Source organism: Anomaloglossus baeobatrachus, chromosome 7 (assembly GCF_048569485.1).
Source record: "Anomaloglossus baeobatrachus isolate aAnoBae1 chromosome 7, aAnoBae1.hap1, whole genome shotgun sequence".
In the NCBI taxonomy this organism is placed as follows: domain Eukaryota; kingdom Metazoa; phylum Chordata; class Amphibia; order Anura; family Aromobatidae; genus Anomaloglossus; species Anomaloglossus baeobatrachus.
Genome location: NC_134359.1, coordinates 247,704,699 through 247,726,599, shown reverse-complemented (window position 1 = coordinate 247,726,599; position 21,901 = coordinate 247,704,699). Strand labels below are relative to the sequence as shown.

Below are 21,901 nucleotides of genomic sequence, written 5' to 3'. Positions count from 1 at the left end.
TGACAAGGTGCATTTCACCACCAATACTTGGACCAGTAAGCATGGACAGGGGCGTTACATGTCGCTGACTGGGCACTGGGTAACTATGGTGAGAGATGGAGAAGGGTTTGCTGTACAAGTTTTGCCGTCCCCACGAGTTGTTCGTCAATCCTCTGTATGTAGAAGTTCCTCCACTGCTTCTGCCTCCTGTAATACTATTGTATGAACTGAGGATTTCGATTGCGTTAGGGAAATGACAACCAGAGACGGGTTCTTGGTGCAAAGACGTTTATAATATGCAACCAACAATATGTACACAGAACAGAACATAAACACAGTAGAACAAAAACACAGTAAATACCTGCCAGGTTCGGAGCGAAGGGGAATTCCCGGGGCCGCGCACCGGACTCCCCCAGGGAGACCACCAGGAGCGAACCCCTATACAGGGACTGTCTGGCGATCACCCCAGAAGGCCTAAATGCGCAGCAGCCGGGACACAAAAGGGCAACAGGTATAGTCGAAAAATGTCCGTACGTGATGTGAGTCCTAAGGTGGATGTGAAACGGAAGGAACCGGGCAGAAGTGCCGACCAGAGACGGCAGACGGAGTCCAGGCACAGCTTGATGAGACCAGGTGAAGTCCAGAGCTGGTGTCGGGTGTTTCAACAGGATCCAAATAGCAATCAGGAACCAAGAGCAGCAGGGCAGGAGTAGACAGGAAGCAGTATACTCAAGCAACTAGACTAAGCTTAGGGGCGGGCTTTTAAACAGATGAACAGGAAGTAGGGCAACAGAACAGAAAACTCCATGTTAACAAAGGGCAAGATCCTTCAGAAGAAAACTGGAAGTCCCGGAACTCTGACACCTCCTCAACCTCGTCTGGGTCCTCCACCTCCGCCCAAAGCCTGTCTGGTGAGGCCACCCGTGTTGTAACTGCGCACAAGGAATCACGCACACCTCCTTACTATGCTGACAGCAGAGCTCAACGGCATCTGGCGGTCTTTACGTTGAAATGTCTTGGAAATAAGGTTCACACAGCTGCCCAGTTGTGGTCAGCTCTGGAGACCGAGTTTCGTCAATGGTGTTCTCCACTCAACCTGCAGCCAGGGAAGGCCGTGTGCGACAATGCTGCAAACCTGGGTGCGGCCCTTCGCCGGGGCAAGGTGACACACGTGCCTTGTATGGCTCACGTGTTGAACCTTGTTATCCAGCAATTTTTAACCCACTATTCCGGTCTAGATGGGCTTCTGCACAGGGCACGGTCACTCTCTGCTCACTTCCGCCATTCAAGCAGCGCAGCTGACCGACTTGCATCGCTCCAGAAGTCTTTCGGCATGCCGGTTCACCGCCTGAAATGCGATGTGTCGACAAGCTGGAATTCGACTCTCCACATGCTGCAGTGACTGTGGCAGCACCACAGAGCCCTGGTGCAATACATTATGACGTATAGCCTGGGCCAACGAGATGCAGAGGTGGGGCAGATCACGCTGATGGAGTGGTCTCAGATCAAGGGCCTATGCACCCTTCTACACAGTTTCGACATGGCGACGAAGATGTTTAGCGCTGACAATGCCATTATCAGCATGACAATTCCAGTCATTTACATGCTGGAGCATACTCTAAACACTATTCGGAGTCAGGTGGTGGGACACGAGGAAGGGGAGGAAGTACAGGAAGATTCATATGCGGAAGGGAAACCAAGATCGACAAGGTCCAGATGTTCAGCATCACCAATGCGGCAGGCATGGGAAGGTGGGAAAGGTAAGGTAAGGAAAGGTGGCAAAGGTGCATGGTAGCAGCCAAACTGTTGAGGAAGGTGCAGGAGCCCAGGAAGAAATGGAGGACGAACTGGCGATGGGCATGGAAGACTCAGCAGATGAGGGAGACCTTGATCAAATTTCAGTTGTTCGAGATTGGAACGAGAGGTCAGAGGAAGGAAGCACGGTTATCACCTAGCCGCCACAAACACAGCAAGGACTTGGTCCGCTTGGATGCGCAAGACACATGAGCGCCTTCTTGCTGCACTACCTACAACATGACCCTCGGATTGTCCAAATTAGAAGTAATGCTGACTGCTGGGTTGCCACACTCTTAGATCCCCGGTGCAAGTCAAAATTTGTCGAAATAATTCCAGCCATAGAAAGGGACGCACGTATGCAGGATTATCAGCAGAAGCTGTTATGCAATCTTAGCTCGGCTTTTCCAGTAAACACCAGTGGTGCACAGAGTGAATCTCACAGGAGTATCTCCAAGTGAATATAGATGCCATGACTCTGCAACTGGAGCCTTGCTCGTTTTGGGCTTCCAATCTTGAGAAATGGCCTGAGCTCACCACTTACGCCTTGGAGATCTTGTCGTGTCCTGTAGCCAGCGTTCTCTCGGAATGTGTCTTCAGTGCTGCTGGTTGTGTGCTGACAGATAAGCGCACGCGTCTGTCCAGTGACAATGTGGAAAGACTAAAGAGGGCTTTACACGCAACGATATCGTTAATGTTTTATCGTCGGGGTCACGTCGTTAGTGGCGCACATCCGGCGTCATTAACGGTATCGCAGCGTGTAACACTTACCAGCGACCTTAAACGTCCTCCAAAGTGGTGAAAATCGTTCACCATGGAGAGGTCGTCCTAAAACCAAAAATTGTTAATGGTTGTTTATAGATGTTGTTCGTCGTTCCTGCGGCAGCACACATCGCTATGTGTGACACCGCAGGAGCGAGGGACATCTCCTTACCTGCGTCCCGCCCGCAATGAGGAAGGAAGGAGATGGGCGGGATGTTAGTCCCGCTCATCTCCGCCCCTCCGCTTTGATTGGCCGGCCGCTTAGTGACGTCGCCGTGACGCCGAACGCACCTCCCCCTTGAGGGAGGAATTGTTTGGCAGTCACAGCGACGCTGCCGACCAGGTAAGTGCGTGTGACGTTGCCGTAGCGATGTTTGCTGCGGCAGCGATCACACGATATCGCATGCACGACGGGGGCGGGTGCTTTTGCGTACGATATCGCTAGCAATTGCTAGAAATATCGTAGCGTGTAAAGCCCGCTTAACTTTCATCAAGATGAACAAGTCAAGGACTTTTCTACCCCTGTGTCATCCTTGGGAGAGTAAAGGGTGGCGTATTTTTGAATGTGCTTGATGCAAATCAACATGTCAAGTTTGCAATTGGGGGACAAGTGATGCCACTGAAGTGGTGTCTTTGGCTCAATTTTTGGAAAAAAGGGAGACTCTGCATGGAGTCCCCTTGCTGTTTTTATTAAAAATGTTCCAAGATGAACAAGTCATGGTTCAGCAAGGACTTTGCTACTCCTGTGTCATTATGGGGGCAGTAAAGGCTGGTGTATTTTTGAATGTGCTTGATGCAAATCAACATGTGAAGTTTGCAACTGGGGCACAAGTGATGCCACTGAAGTGGTGTGTGTGGCCCAATTTTTGGAAAAAAGGGAGACTCTGCTTGGAGTCCCCTTGCTGTGTTTTACATGATTTTAGAAGGGCATGACATGCCTATATCTGTGTCTCCTCCTCTTTTTATTCGTCCAGCTCTTTTGTTTTCGCATGGGTATATGTCTTTGTCACTTTTTCCATGTGTTTGTGGTGTGTTGTGAGTTGTTTGTCACCTTTTGGACACCTTATAAGGTGTTTTCTATGTGTTTGTATGTGTCTGTGTTTGCCTGCAATTGTTTTTAATGGGGTTCGAATTGGTTCGTCGAACGTTCGACGAACTTGCCCGCCATTCGACGAACCGAACTCGAACGCTAGGAGCGTGGCTCATCTCTAATTATGAGGCACCTGTTTAATAGTGATACCTATAATAAAATTGAGTCGTGGTCCTCTGACGGACATTCAGGGTAAAATTAATAGATTGATTGATAAAAAATTGTCTATATAATTCTGAACCAATAATACAGTAACACCTTTACTTAACAGTACAATAACTTACAAGTTTTTCAAGATATGAGCTATTGCTCTGTTTGTTTTTTGCTTCATGATGTGAGCAAAAAATTGCAGGTACGTGCAGCTTACAGTCACCCTCACTCCGGTCCCCCACAGCGCGGCGTCCTCATCTCAGGCAGGCAGCTGATCAGTGTGTTAAAGAGTGTGAGCTGATCAGCGTGTGAGCGTTGCACTCGCTCACGATAATCAGCTGATGCGCTTTCACACGCTGATCAGCTGCCTGCCTGAGATGAGGACTAGTGATGACTGAACCCAAACAATAAAGTTTGGCATCCGTACTGAACAGCAGGTGTTTGGGGTCCCGGACCCGGACACAGACTACTCTGGGAAGTCTGTGTTGCAGTTCGGGTTCAGCCACCTGGATAATAATGAAGAAAAAAAACAAAAAGAAAACAAAAGAGTTAAAGCAGTAGCAACTCACTTACAGGGCCTCCCTGCGGCAGTAACGCTACTTCCAGGTCCGCTCATCAGTGCTCATACATATTCACTGCTTTCCCCGACCACTGGTGGCTCTGATTGGCTGCCGGCAGACCATGCCCCCACCCTCTCTAACACTGCATGGGACACTGACAGTGTCCCGCACTCCAGTGCCCTGCAATGCCCTCCCCCAGGTCGGCACGCTCATTTATTTATATCACATTTATGGAATCCCACAGGTGAAAATATGTGTCTGACACTTGTGGGATTCCATAAATGTGGTATAAATAAATGTATTTGTTGTAAATATGTTAAGACCACGAAAATCTTTGTGCAGGGAGATGGCATGGAGGGGAAAATTAAGCAATTTATTAAATGTAAAAGCAAATGTGGGGTTTACTGTATATCCTGTAATAACTGTAACTTAAAGTATATTGGTTGCACTATAAGAAAATTGAAACAGCAAAAAAATGAATACATTAGGGACTCAGTTAATAGTGAATCTAATTATCCATCTAATGTATCCTGACATTTTCTTCAGGAGCATGGGAGAGATTTAAAGAACTGTGAATTTTTCAGCTTGAAAAGAGTTAAGGGTTCTTTACATACTGCGACATCGCTAGCGATAGCTAGCAATGTCGTGCACGATAGCACCCGCCCACGTCACTGTTTCGTCATGGGGGTGATCGCTGCTGTAGCGAACAATATCGCTACGGCAGTGTCACACGCACATACCTGCTTAGCGACGTCGTTGGAGACGCCGAACAATCTCTCATTTAAGGGGGAGGTTCGTTCGGCGTCACAGCAATGTTACTAAGCGGCCGCCCAATAGCAGAGGAGGGGCGGAGATGAGCGGCCGGAACATGCCGCCCACCTCCTTCCTTCCTCATTGCTGGTGGACGCAGGTAAGGAGATGTTCGTCGTTCCTACGGTGTCACAATTAGCGATGTGTGATGCCGCCGAAACAAGGAACAACCAGCGGCATGCACCACCAACGATATTATGAAAAGGAACGATGTGTCAACGATCAACGATATTTGACGTTTTTGCGATCGTTGATCGTCGCTCCTTTTAGTCACACACAACGATATCGCTAACGGTGCCGGATGTGCATCACGAACAACGTGACCTTGACGATATATCGTTAGCGATATCGTTGTGTATAAAGTACCCTCTAATGCATCTCCAAGAGGAGGAGATCGCAGGAGGACTTTACTAAACAGAGAGGCATACTGGATTTCGATGATGGAGACTTCTATTCATGGTGGACTGAATAAATGCACAGATTTAATTATGCTTTACTGAGAAAAAAAAAAGATTGGAATTTTCTGTCTGAAATTTATTGATGTGGGAACATATATGAGGGGGGGGTCTTTCTACGGGTTAGAGCAGGGGTCTCATGGGCCACACAGAGGAAAAAAATAATTTGGGGGGCCGCATTCTTTGCTGGACAAAGTGACATTTTTATTGGTACCATATATTTTTTTCACACCTTTGAATCACTGATTTTGAACATTTTTCACTTATTTATTATAACAAATGTGCAAATTCTTTGTTTAAATATATATAAAAAAATGTGATGGTAAAAAAAAAAATGTCATCCATTATTTTGAGTGTTTTTTTAAATTGTATCCCTTTCTTGTAACTAATAGTGTTTCCCATCCTTGTCCCCTTGTAGTAATGTCCCTATCCTGTAGTACTGTGCCCATCCTAGTCCCCATCCTATAGTAATGTATCCACCTTGTCCCCATCCTATAGTATTGTCCCCATTCTACAGTAATGTGCCCACCTTGTCCCCATCCAATAGTATTGTGCCCATCCTTGTAATGTCCCCATCCTTTAGTAATGTCCCCATCCCATAGTAATGTACCAACCTTGTCCCCATCCTATAGTAATGTCCCCATCCTATAGTAATGTCCCCAGCCTTGTCCCCATTCTATAGTAATGTCCCCATCCTATAGTAATGTGCCCATCCTTGTAATGTCCCCATCCTTTAGTAATGTCCCCATCCTTTAGTAATGTCCTCAGACTTGTCCCCATCCTATAGTAATGTGCCCAGCCTTGTCCCCATTCCATAGTAATGTACCCATTCTTGTAATGTCCCCATCCTTTAGTAATGCCCCATCCTATAGTAATGTGGTGGCGGATCGGATGCAGTGACGGCCGCAGCGGCTGAAGGGGGGGGTTGGGTTGGGGCAGTGGCGCTATAACTTACCGATCTCTCTCCAGTCCTCAGCTTCCATAGACGCCGCAGTGAAGCTGAGGGAGCGGTCTCCGGCCCCAGATCCACAGTGATTGGAGAGATCGGTCACAAGGCCAGTCTCTCCAATCAGAGCTGGGGGCGGGTGAAACTGAGGTCACCCAGCTCCAGCCAATGATCAGTGCTATATGAAGAGAAGGTATGCATACCAGTGACTATGTAAGGCTGGAAACACACTTATGTGTGTAAAATCAGTCCGCGTTGCAGGAAAAAAAACTCGGCCGTTTTTAGTTCACGTTAGGTCAGTGTGCAATTCAAGTGCGATGCTTTTTTTAATTGTTTCTAGGCTAGCAGAGCGTGTGCAATGCGTGTGTGATGCGTATGGGATCCATTTTTACTATGTCATCTGCCATTCAGCTCTGCTACATGGCCGCTGACAGCAGACACAGACAGAGCCATGTAGCAGAGCTGAATGGCTGCTGATAGCAGACACAGACAGAGCCATGTAGCAGAGCTGAATGGCCGCTGATCGCAGACAGAGACAGAGCCGCACAATCAGAATGAAGTCGGATGAACTTCACCCGACTTCATTGTCATCCTGTGGCTCTGTGTGTGTCATGGCCTGATTTGCGGTCACCGGGGAAGGTTTCACCGGTGACCGCAAATCCCCTGAGTGACCGCAGTGAGCTGCGCTATCAGCGGTGCCGTCACTGAGGTTACCCGCGGCCACAGCAGAAGTCCTCCCGCTGAGATCTGTGGCCGTGGGTAACCTGAGTGACATTATCGCTGATCACGCTTCTCACCTCAGTTGCTGTGTGGAGCTGACAGTAGCGGCAGTGTTCTTCTGCAGCTCCTGTCACCTTCATGTAGCAGAGCTGGAAATGACGCGGGACCTCCGTGGATTACGCCGGACATGGATGGGTTTTTGGGGCTTAATAAAGTGGTGAACGAGGGTATTTGTGAGTGTTTATTATTGCAAATAAAGGATTTTTTCACTGTGTGTGTTTAACTTTAAATTACAGGTTAATCATTGGGGGTGTCTCATAGACGCCTGCAATAATTAATCTTGGACTTAGTGGCAGCTATGGGCTGCTGCCATTAACTCCTTATTACCCCGTTTTCCAACGCACCAGGGCAAATCGGGAAGAGCAGGGTAGAGTCCCAGAACTGTCGCATCTAATGTATGCGGCAATTCTGGACAGCTGCTGGCTGATATTGTTAGGCTGGGGGGCTCCCCATAACGTGGGGCTCCCCATCGTGAGAATACCAGCCTTCATCCGTGTGGCTTTATCTTGGCTGGTATAAAAAATGGGAGGGGACCGCACGCCGTTTTTTCTTAATGATTTATTTATTTATTATACTGCACAGTATAGACCCGGCCACCGGCAGCTGTGATTGGTTGCAGTGAGACAGCTGTCACTCATCGTTGTAATCATAGGCGCCGGTGGGCGGGTAAAGCAGGGAATACGAGATTGAATAATGAGCGGCTGGCTTTTTCAAAAGAGGAGAAGCCGCGGAGCAGTGTGAACGCCGTGCAGCGCCGCGCCGATGATCGGGGATCGGTGAGTATGAGAGAGGGGGAGAAAGGAATAGACTGACATGGACAGAGAGAGAGAGAGAGAGACCGACAGAGTGACCGACCGACCGACAGAGAGAGAATAGATACCGAGAGGGAGAGACCGACTGACAGAGGTAGAGATTGACCGACATTATGAGACCTCACTCATTTCCAGTGTTTTGTGAAACATGCGATAAATGTATTTAGAAAATCGCATGTCACTAGGATGGTGTGAGTGCCGGTCCCGCTCCCATAGAGTTGCATTGGAGAGACTCGCAAAAAAGCAGCATGCTGCGATTTTTTTCTCAGTCCGATTTGGACTGAGAAAAAAAAAAAAAACGCAAATGCGAGCTGAATCATTCACTAACATGTGTCCGATTTCAATGCGAGATTTTCTCGCATTGCACTACCGCGAGAAACTCGCAAGTGAGAAGCCGGCCTAAGGGGAATATATGAAAAGCAGAAACTGCTGTGTGAATACTGACATGAAAAATCCAATAGCTATATGTAAGAATGAAAATATGAAAAATGGAACCTGCATTACTGCCATGAACATATGAATAAAGAGAAATTTAGCTATTGAATTGATCAATGCAACAGAGCCCCAACACTACGCCAAAGTAGTTTTTCATGTCAGTATTCACACAGCAGTTTCTGCTTTTCATATATTCCCCTTACATAGTCACTGGTGTGCATACCTTCTCTTCATATAGTGTATATTTTTTAGGTTTTTGCACCCAGTTCAGACTCAGAATGGTGTTCCAGATGTTATTTCTTGAATGATCAGTGCTATAGCTGCACTGATCATGGCTGGATTTCAATGTTTCAGCCATTTTCAATGGCTGAAACATTACAGTGGCAGTGATTGGCTGAGCGGCGATCGTCCGGGGAGGAGACACCACCCCTACTGAGGTCCCCTCCTCCCTGAATCTAAGATATTTGCAAAGCGATCACAGTCTCTGGGGCTGCGATTTCGCCATGACATACTGGGTACGTCATGGGTCCTTAAGTACCAGGGAGCCATGACGTACCCAGTACGTCATAGGTCGCTAAGAGGTTAATGTGCCTGCCTACACACACACACACACACACACACACATACACACACACACACACACACACACACAACAAAAACCACCATTCTTCTCAACTGTCCTGCGTTTCCTCGGCTCCTCATCTCTGCTTCTTCCCTTCTGCAGACCCGTGCCCCCATTGACTATCATGGCTGGTGCAGAGGTAGTATCCACTGTCGGCGATTTATGTCAGATGAATGTTTTGCCGGCGTTGCGTGCGCAGGGTCAAGCTCTCTGTGCACAGCGTTTCCAATGCAGCTTTGGAGGAGTAGTTGTGCACAGAGCGCTGGACTCTGAGAACGCAGCGCCGGCAAAACATTCATCTGACATAAATCTCTGACAGTGGCTGCGGCCCCTGCCGCGATAGTCAACAGGGGCAGGGGCTTGGGGGCCGCACAAAGCAGCCTGAGTGGCCGCATGCAGCCCGCGTGTGTGAGACCTCTGGGTTACAGTATATAAGAATCTTGTAGATGTTTATGTAGTTGGTTAGAAATAAATTGAGTCGTCCATGGATGAGTTATAGACTGTCTTTGAAACCTTTTATACACAGGCCAGGTTTTTCGGGGCAGGTGTTACATGGCCAAGTGGTGTCCTTTCTTATCCCCCTTCTGTGAGACACTCTGCACCTTTTTGCGACCCCCCCTTTCTTTCCAGATTGGGGGCCTCACCTGGAGAAGGTGCCCTGGTACTATACAGGCGCTGTCAGTTCCAGAATTCCTGGGGCCCGTTCCTTCCTGGCTTCCTGTGCTGCCAGCCATTCTCTTCAGTAAAGGACATATATTTAATGTGACATGTTTCTTCCATTTATTAGGAGATGGTATAGTGCACAGGATTTCTTGTACTTTGCTGCCATCTACTGGCCACTGTTATAGTTTTCATGTACAGTATTGTATTGCGATTTTCCCATAATGCCTCTCTCTCTGCAACTCCTCCTATCTTCTCCTCACATTCTGTCTGTCAGGTGCCATTTTGGCTGCTCGTGCCTAGGACTGAAGAGAGGATTCTCCTGTCACCTGCATCCTCCATCTTATATCCCTCATCCATCCTCATCAGGACTTCCTTCCTCATCACACCAAGGTATTGTGAATATATAAGGCTAGTTTCACACTACGTCTTTTTAACATCCGCTGAAAACGTTTTTTTAGCGGAAGTACGGATCCTGCTTTTACAGCAAATAACGTATGCAAACGCATATGTTATTTTGCAGGATCCTGCACTGGATGTTAGGGGCGGGCAAAGGAGTCATGTGATCGGGATTGAGGGGAGCTAGACTGGGAGGAGGCTTCTGACAGCTGCATACGCTGGTAACCAAGGTAAACATCGGCCTTGGATACCCGATATTTACCTTGGTTACGAGTGTCTACAGCTGCTAGGAGCCGGGCTGCGTGCACATAGCAGAGCCGGGCTGCGTGCACATAGCAGAGCCGGGCTGCGTGCACATAGCAGAGCCGGGCTGCGTGCACATAGCAGAGCCGGGCTGCGTGCACTTAGCAGAGCCGGGCTGCGTGCACATAGCAGAGCCGGGCTGCGTGCACTTAGCAGAGCCGGGCTGCGTGCACATAGCAGAGCCGGGCTGCGTGCACATAGCAGAGCCGGGCTGCGTGCACATAGCAGAGCCGGGCTGCGTGCACATAGCAGAGCCGGGCTGCGTGCACTTAGCAGAGCCGGGCTGCGTGCACATAGCAGAGCCGGGCTGCGTGCACTTAGCAGAGCCGGGCTGCGTGCACATAGCAGAGCCGGGCTGCGTGCACATAGCAGAGCCGGGCTGCGTGCACATAGCAGAGCCGGGCTGCGTGCACATAGCAGAGCCGGGCTGCGTGCACTTAGCAGAGCCGGGCTGCGTGCACATAGCAGAGCCGGGCTGCGTGCACATAGCAGAGCCGGGCTGCGTGCACTTAGCAGAGCCGGGCTGCGTGCACATAGCAGAGCCGGGCTGCGTGCACATAGCAGAGCCGGGCTGCGTGCACATAGCAGAGCCGGGCTGCGTGCACATAGCAGAGCCGGGCTGCGTGCACATAGCAGAGCCGGGCTGCGTGCACATAGCAGAGCCGGGCTGCGTGCACATAGCAGAGCCGGGCTGCGTGCACATAGCAGAGCCGGGCTGCGTGCACATAGCAGAGCCGGGCTGCGTGCACATAGCAGAGCCGGGCTGCGTGGAGAGAGAGAGAGAGAGAGAGAGAGAGAGAGAGAGAGAGGAAAATGGGGGGTGCGTCTTATAATCCGAATATAGCGGTACCTGGGGGTCCTGTCTGTGCGGCGATCGGGCGGCCGGGTACCTGTGCTTGCGTGCAGTGGCAGCCGGGTACCCGTGGCTGTGTGCGGCCGGGCGCTGTGTGCGGCCGGGTACCCGTGGCTGTGTGCGGGCGGCGGCCGGGTGCCCGTGCGGGCGACAGAAGGCTGCCGCCCTCACACAGGCACCTGGCTGCGGTCCCACTTTCAAATGATGGTGCCAGGAGCGGGCGTGTGCGCAGATGGAGCTCTTGGATGAGAGCTCCATCTGCGCATGCTCTGCTCCGGGAGTCAGCGCGTGCGCAGATTGAGCCCTTGGATGAGAGCTCTATGTGCGTATGCGTCGCTCCAGGCGCCATCACTTGAATCGGGACCGCGGACACACTGGGAAAACACGGCATCGATCTGCTCCACCACTGAGCCGTCACCGCCGCTGCCACCACTGAGCCGTCACCGCCGCTGCCACCAGTGAGCCGTCACCGCCGCTGCCACCAGTGAGCCGTCACCGCCGCTGCCACCAGTGAGCCGTCACCGCCGCTGCCACCAGTGAGCCGTCACCGCCGCTGCCACCAGTGAGCCGTTACCGCCGCTGCCACCAGTGAGTCGTCACCGCCGCTGCCACCAGTGAGCCGTCACCACCGCTGCCACCACTGAGCCGTCACTGCCGCTGCCACCACTGAACCATCATTTGAACCGGGACCGTGGACACTGGGATACTCACTGCACCGGTCTGCTGCACGACTCACCCGCCGCTGCTGCTGCCGCAACCACGGACCCCGCGGCTCCTGCCACCACGGAACCCCTGCCACTGACCTGCCGCGCCTGCCAGCACAACCTGTGCCTCCTGTGACCCCGCTTCACCACTGCTGCCACCCTAAGGTAAGAGAACACCGGAGTATTAGACGGACCCCATTTTTCTTTTTTTTTTTTTTACCTTTTTTTGTGTCTAAATTTGGGGTGCGTCTTTATAAAGCGAAAAATACGGTACTTAAAATATTTTACAGAAATTATATTTTTTTCATATTTTTACACAATTTTATTAAGATAGATGTGTGTATAATATATACTTTTTTGCTATAAATACGAGAATCTACTTTTTTATTCGATTTTCCTAAACCTACTTTTTGGCTGTTGATCCAAAGGAAGGCGAAAACCCCCTGTGAGGAATCGGACAATTATCCTCATATCAGGGGGGAAAATTCCTTCCTGACCCCAAATATGGCGATCAGAATAAATCCCAGGATCAAAGCCGAAATCTCTCTCTACAATCTATGTGTTTGTGTGTGGGTGTCTATACCTATTATGTAGGGTGTGTGTCTATACCTATCATGTTGTGTGGGGGTCTATACTTATGTAGTGTGGATGTGGTGGGTGCTGGGTGACATACTTACCCGGCCTGTGCGGAGCCGAGTTCAGGACTAATGGACATCAAGCACAGGCCGCTCCTGGGGGGCAGAGTATCTTCAGGCTGGACGATGTCCGGTGCCAGCCCAGGATTGGAGGATGCAGAGTGAAGAGCGTGGTGCAGGGCCACGATGGCAGAGGTCGGGCATGAAGATGTTATGGAGAGAGATGGTGTTCTATGGCAGCCGAGGTGACACACAGAAGCAGAGACTTGAGGTACGGGTCAGGAGGCAAGAAGTTCTGGGCAGTTGGCACGGGATCATCCTGCAAGACATAAGAAGATTATTCAGAAACTTCAATCTCCAGATCTTCTGTTATCTTAGAGGAATGATCTTTATAATGAAGCATTCCCCTATGTAACATCAGATATGATCTATGGATATAATGACTGGTGTTCTGCATGTACAGCGGTCAGGGCTGGTGTCCGCACCTGGCACACATGGGCAAATGCCGGAGCCCTGGACCGCCGTGGGGCCAACTCGCCGTTGACAGTGGCAATGATGTATCCCGCAACGCCCCAGGTCGATCTCCGGAGACCGTAGTGCTCAAGCAGCAGCCGCACTTTCCTGCACGTAGCGTGTCACTGCTGAGCATTGTGTGCAGGGACAGTGAAGTTCATCTGTGGGCGGAGCTAGCGCGCAATGTGCTGAACTCCCATCCACAGGTGAAGAGAAGGTACCTGGAAGAAGCCCATACAGTCTAGCATCTACCATGAAGAGAGGAGCCGCATCACCAGTATCCCATCGAGCTGTATGTCTCCCCAGAACTGTTCCCTGACCCCAGTGCTGTATACCCTTCAGAACTGTCCGCCACCACAGTGCTGTATACTCTACAGACTTGTGTGTTCCCTGACCCCAGTGCTGTATACCCACTCAGAGCTAACTGTCCCCTGACCCCAGTGCTGTATACCCTTCAGAACTGTCCCCACCACAGCGCTGTATGCCCTACAGACTTGTCTGCCCCCACCACAGTGCTGTATACCCTCCAGATCTGTGTGCTCCCTGACTCCAGTGCTGTATACTCACTTAGAGCTGACTGTCCCCTGACCCCAGTGCTGTATACCCCCAGAACTGTCTGTCCTCCCCATCCCACTGCTGTATTCCCCCAGAACTGTCTGCCCCCCACCACAGTGCTGTATACCCTCCAAACCTGTGTCGCCCTCAGTGCTGTATATCTCCCAGAATTGTCTGCCCCATATCATAGTACTGTGTTCCCCGAGAACTGTCTACCCACCCACCCCAGTGCTGTATACCCCCCTCTAGAGCAATATGTCCCCCCACCCCAGTGCTGTATACACCCCCAGTGCTGTTTGTCCTCCCACTCCAGTGCTGTATTTCCCCCCATCCCAGTGTGGTATACCCCAGAGCTGTATGTCCCCCACCACATGGCTCTGTACCCCCAGAGCGTTATGTCCCCCCACCCAAGTGCTCTATACTCCCCCATAGCTGTTTGTCCCCTCCACCCCATTGCTGTATACCACCCCAGAGCTGAATGTCCTCTAGAGCTCTATGTCTCCCTATTGCTCTGTCTCCCTATTGCTCTATACCCCAGCGTCTCCTATAATGTATATACAGCAGTGTCAGTGTGCACCATGTGTGGCCATGTCTGTTAGTCAAGGCCACCAATAAGCGCGGCACAGCCACATGCCCGGGAGGAGCTGGATGGGTGACAAGCAGAGGAGGTGAGTGCGGCTGCTGCCTGATTCCCCATATTATTATCCATGTGTCAGTGTGTGTATGTATGATGTGTATCTATGTATGTCAGTGTATATGACTGTGTATAGATTTATATCTGTTCAGGCTCGGTCTGGCCCGCCAAGGTACCGGGGAATCCCCTCAGTGGGCCCCTGTGCGGGGCAGTGTATAGCGCCGTGGTGCCGCCCGTTTTTCGGGGCTGGCGTTATGTGCGGGCAGAGTGGGCAGGGCCCCCACGCTCTGATGTGCCCCCGCTCCCACGCTCTGAGGGCCCCCAGCCTTTCCATCACAAACTGCAGCGATAGCACAAGTTCCGTGTTATCGCTGCAGTTTGTGCGGCTGTAGAAGGACCTGCAGTGACATCACAGTCATGTGATATCACCGTACGTCTTGCACTGCGGAAGTCCCAGACCTGTCCTGGAGACCGCGCTGCTATTCAAATGTACGCGCATCTTTCAGACGCACGTACATGTGAACAGTGCGGCCGGTGAGAGGACTGAGCCGGAGGAGCTGCTTAGCCCCGCACCGACACAGCGGCCGCCATCACACTGCCGCCGGAACAGCAGAGGAGAGAACGCGCAGGGCCGCAGGTAAGCGCTCAGGAGCCGAAAAAAAAAAAATGTATAGCTTCTCACCTGTTCTCCTCGTTCCCGCGCTGCCTCCAGCTGCTTCCCAGACTGCAGGACACAGCTTCGGCTGTGTGCTCCCGGGCAAGTCCGATGCCTGCAGGAGCTGGCGGTAATCAGCTGATAAAGTCTCCTGACGCATCAGCTGATCGTAAGTCTCGCGGTGACGCCGGCCGGCTTAAACGATCTGCTGATGCCGTCAGAAGACTTCAGATGATTACCGGCAGCTCCTGCAGTGATCGGGCGTGTGTAGGTTTTTTCTTTTTTTTTTTTTTGCACTGATGCATCAACTGATTGTATAAAAGCCATACAATCAGCTGCTGTGTGATGTGCTTCAGCCCCTTGAACCTGACACATCATCTGATCACTTTGTCTTCCAGCAAACCATCAGATGATATTGGATCTGGATTGGACGACGCGGGACCCTTGACCCAGGATTACTGCGGAGGGGGGTTCTATATTTCAATAAAGATGGAGTCACTAATTGTGTTGTGTTTTATTTCTAATAAAAATATTTTTCTGTGTGTTGTTTTTTTTTTTTTTATCTTTACTAGAAATTCATGGTGGCCATGTCTAATATTGGCGTGACACCATGAATTGCGGGCTGAGGGCCAGCTGATAATATACAGCTAGCCCTAACCCCATTATTACCCAGCGAGGCACCCGTCACTAGGGCAGCTGGAAAAGTTGGATACAGCACCAGAAGATGGCGCTTCTATGAAAGCGCCATTTTCTGGGACGGCTGCGGACTGCAATTTGCAGCGGGGGTGCCCAGAAAGCTCGGGCACTCTGCATTGCGGATTCCAATCCCCAGCTGCCTAGTTGTACCTGGCTGGACTCAAAAATTGGTCGAAGCCCACATCATTTTTTTTTTTTAATTATTTCATGAAATTCATGAAATAAAAAAAAAGGGCTTCCCTAAATTTTTTGGTTCCCAGCCGGGTACAAATAGGCCGCTGGAGGTTGGGGGCAGTCCATAGCTGCCTGCTGTACCTGGCTAGCATACAAAAATATGGCGAAGCCCACGTCATTTTTTTGGGGGGCAAAAAAACAGCATACAGTCCTGGATGGAGCATGCTAAGCCTTGTAGTTTTGCAGCTGCTGTCTGTTCTGCATACACTAGTGAAAGGAGCATGCTGAGCCTTGTAGTTCTGCTCCCCCTGCCTCTCCCTCCAGCATACAGTCATGGATTGAGCATGCTGAGCCTTGTAGTTTTGCAGCTATCTGTTCTCCTGCATACACTAGTGGAGAATGAAGAACATATTGAAGAAGGAAATGACATCAGACCTTTTTTTTTCCCAACAATCTTTAATGGCATTGTTCACTGATAAAAACAACGCAATGAGCAAAAACGTAGCGTCAAAAAAACGCAGTGTGTGAACTTAACCTAACGTGTGTGTGTGTGTGTGTGTGTGTGTGTGTGTGTGTGAACAACGGCATAATAGGGGTCAGGAGGGGGACAGGAATGAGGATTTTACTAAAGGATGGGGGGCCCATTCATACATTGCACAAGGATGGGGGGCCCATTCATACTCTGCACAAAGATGGGGGGGACCATTGCTACACTGCACAAGGATGGGGGTGACCATTTGTACACTGCACATGGATGGGGGGCCCGTTACCTATATACAGATCTCCTGTTTATAAAGTCATCTGTGATCACTGTATTACCTGTACACTGACACTATATACAGAGCTCATGTGTATAATGGCACTGATGGTAATATTAATGTTATTAGTATTGTGGTTTTTATTCATGATCATTTAATGTAATATTCGTCATTGTGTAGTAGTAATGTGGTCTTTTCATCGTTTAGTATTATTTGGTAGTCTGGTCATAGTGTCGTGGTATTTCTCCCTTGTATGTGGTAATATTTGGTTACTATGTGGTCTAATTATGGTGTGGCGGTATTACTCTCTTGTGGTTGTGTTTGATCACTATGTATTGGTAATATGTTATCTGGTCATGGTGTGGCGGTATTACTCTTGTATGTGATTGTATTCGGTCACTATGTGGTGGTAATATGTTCTCTGGTCACGGTGTGGCGGTATTTCCCCCTTGTATGTGGTGGTCTTAGTATAGTGGATTGCGTTCTGTCTGGAGGTCACTTTTTCTCTCTATCAATATGGGGAAGAGTCTTTATTTCCAATAGTTTAAATATTTGAATGTTTAACCCCTCGCTGTCCTATGATTATTACACTGCAACAAATACTGTATGTACTTTGAGAGGTTCTCCAGCGAAAACAAGTAATCTCCTTTTCTAAGGCCACGTGCACACAGTATTTGGTGAGTTTTTTACCTCAGTATTTGAAGCCAAAACGAGGAATTGTAAAATCAGTACAATGAGAGGAAAAGTATAATAGAAAGACGGGCACCCCTTCTGCATTTTTCACCCACTCCTGATTTTGGCTACAAATACTGATGTAAGATACTGACCAAATACTGAAAGTGTGAACGTGGCCTAAGTATGTGATAACTTATTCATCTGTTGGGGTCTGATTGCTGGGACCCGAACTGATCGGCAAAATGTGCAGCTTCTATACCCCATTACACTGGAGCTCATGTCCGACTCGACCCCTGATCCATTCATTCCCTCAGTGGCTGTGAGCGCTGCGCTTGTTATTATCTGACTGCTCCACAGAGGATGGATAAAGCTGCGGTCACACATCCCACCCCACAGAGGATGAATGGAGCTGCGGTCACACATCCCACCCCACAGAGGATGAATGGAGCTGCGGTTACACATCCCACCCCACAGATGATGAATGGAGCTGCGGTTACACATCCCACCCCACAGATGATGAATGGAGCTGCGGTCACACATCCCACCCCACAGAGGATGAATGGAGCTGCGGTTACACATCCCATCCCACAGATGATGAATGGAGCTGCGGTCACACATCCCACCCCACAGAGGATGAATGTAGCTGTGGTCACACATCCCACCCCACAGAGGATGAATGGAGCTGCGGTCACACACCCCACCCCACAGAGGATGAATGTAGCTGTGGTCACACATCCCACCCCACAGAGGATGAATGGAGCTGCGGTCACACACCCCACCCCACAGATGATGAATGGAGCTGCGGTTACACATCCCACCCCACAGATGATGAATGGAGCTGCGGTCACACATCCCACCCCACAGAGGATGAATGTAGCTGTGGTCACACATCCCACCCCACAGATGATGAATGGAGCTGCGGTCACACATCCCACCCCACAGATGATGAATGGAGCTGCGGTCACACATCCCACCCCACAGAGGATGAATGGAGCTGCGGTCACACATCCCACCCCACAGATGATGAATGGAGCTGCGGTCACACATCCCACCCCACAGAGGATGAATGGAGCTGCGGTCACACATCCCACCCCACAGAGGATGAATGGAGCTGTGGTCACACATCCCACCCCACAGAGGATGAATGGAGCTGCGGTCACACATCCCACCTCACAGAGGATGAATGGAGCTGCGGTCACACATCCCACCTCACAGAGGATGAATGGAGCTGCGGTCACACATCCCACCCCACAGAGGATGAATGGAGCTGCGGTCACACATCCCACCTCACAGAGGATGAATGGAGCTGCGGTCACACATCCCACCTGCCACTGCATTGTATAATGGGCATATAAGTGCCCTGTCAGGGATAAAAATTCCTCATTCTTTGATTGGTGCGGTTTCCACTGGTCTGGTTTCACCGATCAATAAGTTATCTTCTACCAAACCTGTGGATCGGTGAACTTGTCACCAAAGATCGCATTACTGCAAACTACTGTAATTGTACAGAGTTATTGTGTGTGCACAGGAGATGTGCAGGAGCCGCCTGTGCTTTACAGTCAGCGCTCCACTATAACGGGCATAGCAGCTAATAGATATTTGCATGTAGCTGTAGGGTGGTGGGCCCCTAGAGTTATTTCCCCTGGTAGGCCCCAGACACCCCAGTCCGACCCTGTATCTGTTTATATGTATTTTTGTGAATTTCTCTTTAAACATGTATATGTACGTATGCCTGTATGTGTATGTATCTGTGTATGTGTGTGTTTGTGTGTGCATGGGGCCCACTGAGACTATTTCACCCGGGGTCCTCAAAACCTGGATCCGGCCCTGACAGCGGTCACTCACCAGATGGTCGTGGATTCTCTCACAGCGCAGATCTTTTCATCCACCTAAGAATAACAGAGTCATAGTTTAGTCAGAGGCAAAGACAGTGAGAGAAGACAAGGACAATGGAAATGACCACAAGACAAGAACATCTGATGGGTGTTATCCCCAGACAAGGAGGTTCTTACCGGCCCAACTTGGTAATATGTAATTAAATCCGGCCACGAGGTCAAGGGCTGTCTTTACTTCCGGCCACTGCATAAGAATGTTCTCCAGAACTGGCCTGAATGGTGTAAATGGCGGCCGTGCTCTCCTTTTCTCCAGATCCTCCCAGCCAATGGTGGTAAAGAATGGATGCGCTCTGATGTTCCCGCACACACCCAATCGCTTCTGGGGATCTTTCTGCAGCAGTTGCTGGATAAGGTGTTTCAGGTCAGCATCAAGCCAAGATGGAATTTCAGGCTCTTCTTTGGTGACATCTTTGTAAGCCGTTTTGCCGACGGAGCCGATGTAAAATGGGGAGCGTCCTGTTGCAATCATGGACACCACAATCCCCAGGCTCCACCAGTCAACTGCTGTGCCGTATGATGTTTTGCGAAGCACCTCAGGAGCCATGTAATGGAAACTGCCCATCACTCCACCGATGGTATTGGAGGCGGTGACACCATCTCGGGCGAGTCCCAGGTCAATAATCCGGATGTGGCCTTCTGCATCCAACATGATGTTCTGCGGCTTTAGATCTCTGCAATTAAAGAGGAAAACAGAATGATAAATCTTTCCATTGATACTAGAGATGAGAAATGGGTCAGTGCAGGACTGGACGGAGAAGATAAGAATATAGAGGGGACAGACAGAAGGTGGAGAGTTCTGCTTACCGGTGGACGATGTTGTGTCCATGGAGGAACTGGAGGCCACATACCATCTCTGCTGTGTAGAATCTGATGGAGAGAACAGAGTGTAGTATCAATGTCATCGTCGTCACTTCTGTCCTGCCTGGACCACATACTCTTCCATTCCTGTCTCAGCTACATCCCAACCTCAGCTTTTATTTTTTTGGCATACCGTCCTCTTTCTTTCCTTACAATATCAGTGTTGAAGTAGCCGCACATGTCAATCATAGCCTTCAGTCTGCCACTGGACAGATACTCCATGATGAAAAACGCATGCTTCCGAGACTGTTGTGCGGCATACAGGTGACATAAGAATGGACAGTCTCTGGCCGCTAGGAGTATCCGCCGCTCTCTCATGATGGTCTTTGTGTTGCCCTCTTTCTTTTCAATCATCTTTACAGCCATCTTGATGTTTCGGCCGCAGACTGATGTCAGGACCACCTGAGGAAATTAATAGAGAATGCACATGGAAGGTGGAAATCATCTGGTTTATCTACTGCACAAGAAACCGGTGGAGTAAGTGGTGTGTGAGACTTTTAGTAACAAGGAGCTTATAGCAGAGCAAAGCTATCGGCACAATGACCAGTCTGATTCTTGGATCCTCTATGGAGACATCTTCACCCCTTTACGACCAAGAACGTACTGTACATCCTTAGTCACCTCCATCTGGTTACCATGGGCTCCGGCGGTGAGCCTGCGGTGATCCCTGTACATGTCTGCTAATCTGATCAGCAGAGATGTGTGAGATGTGTGGCTAACAGGCGCAGGTGGATCGGAGATCGTGCTGTCAAATACTGACAGCGCTATTTAAATAGCTGCGGCAGGGCTTGCGCTGTTCCCCGCCACTATTGGTGGCCCCTTGATGTGATTACAGGGCACCAATGTGTTGCCATGTTAGCGCGAGGTCAGCTGATGACCCCTGACACTGCCATGACTCACTTCCTGTGAGAGCCGGAGAAGTACTGACACTCACAGGAGATCAGCATTTCTCCTGATCAGAGTGATGCTGCTCTGATCAGTAGAAATGAACAAGTGATTGGACACTGCAATGAAAAAGTTCTCTAGGGGGGACTAATAAAATAAATAAAAAATGTAAAAAATAAACCTTTTTGCCCCATTGAAAATAAAACAGTTAAAAAATAAAAAAATATTCACACATCTGATATCGAGAACCAATTCACAAAAATTAGCCACAACAGAGAAAAAAAATTATTATTATCTTTATTAAATTAAAAAAGAAAAAGCAAGAAAAAATAACAACACAATGGAATATGGGTCCGGACAGCAAAAAATCAATATACTGCACATAATTATATAAGGGTCAGCCAGCGCTAGAGTATATAGTGTATTATCTAAAGATAATAGAATATGTAGGCAGTATACCCATAATGCAAATATGCAAGGACTACCAAAGTGCAATTGTGCAGCAATGTGTAGTCAGAGGGCGTATATGATCACTATGTAACTCCAAATAGCAGCTACAATGGAAAATGCTGGAAATGTAAACCGTGCACCCAAAGTGCAAATGTGCAAACAATGTGTAGCCAGGGGGCAAATATACAATGGGTGAGGAAAGTATTCACACCCATTTTTCACTCTTTGTTTCATTGCAGACATTTGGTAAATTCACAAAAGTTCATTTTTTCCTTATTAATGTACACTCTGCACCCCATCCCCCATCTTGTCAGAAAAAACAGAAATGTAGAAATTTTTGCAAATTTATTAAACAAGAAACACTGAAATATCACATGGTGATAAGTATTCAGCTCCTTTGCTCA

At 49.4% G+C, this 21,901-nt stretch overlaps 1 long non-coding RNA gene across 1 annotated transcript in view; it reads left to right on the top strand.

Moving 5' to 3' along the window:
- Nucleotides 1-10,135: 10,135 nt before the first annotated feature.
- The window catches only part of LOC142245366 (uncharacterized), a 121,679-nt gene continuing 109,913 nt past the window's right edge, over nt 10,136-21,901 (top strand). The window contains exon 1 of the long non-coding RNA XR_012724767.1: nt 10,136-10,248. This is a non-coding gene — a long non-coding RNA (uncharacterized LOC142245366). The remainder of the gene's footprint in view (nt 10,249-21,901) is intronic.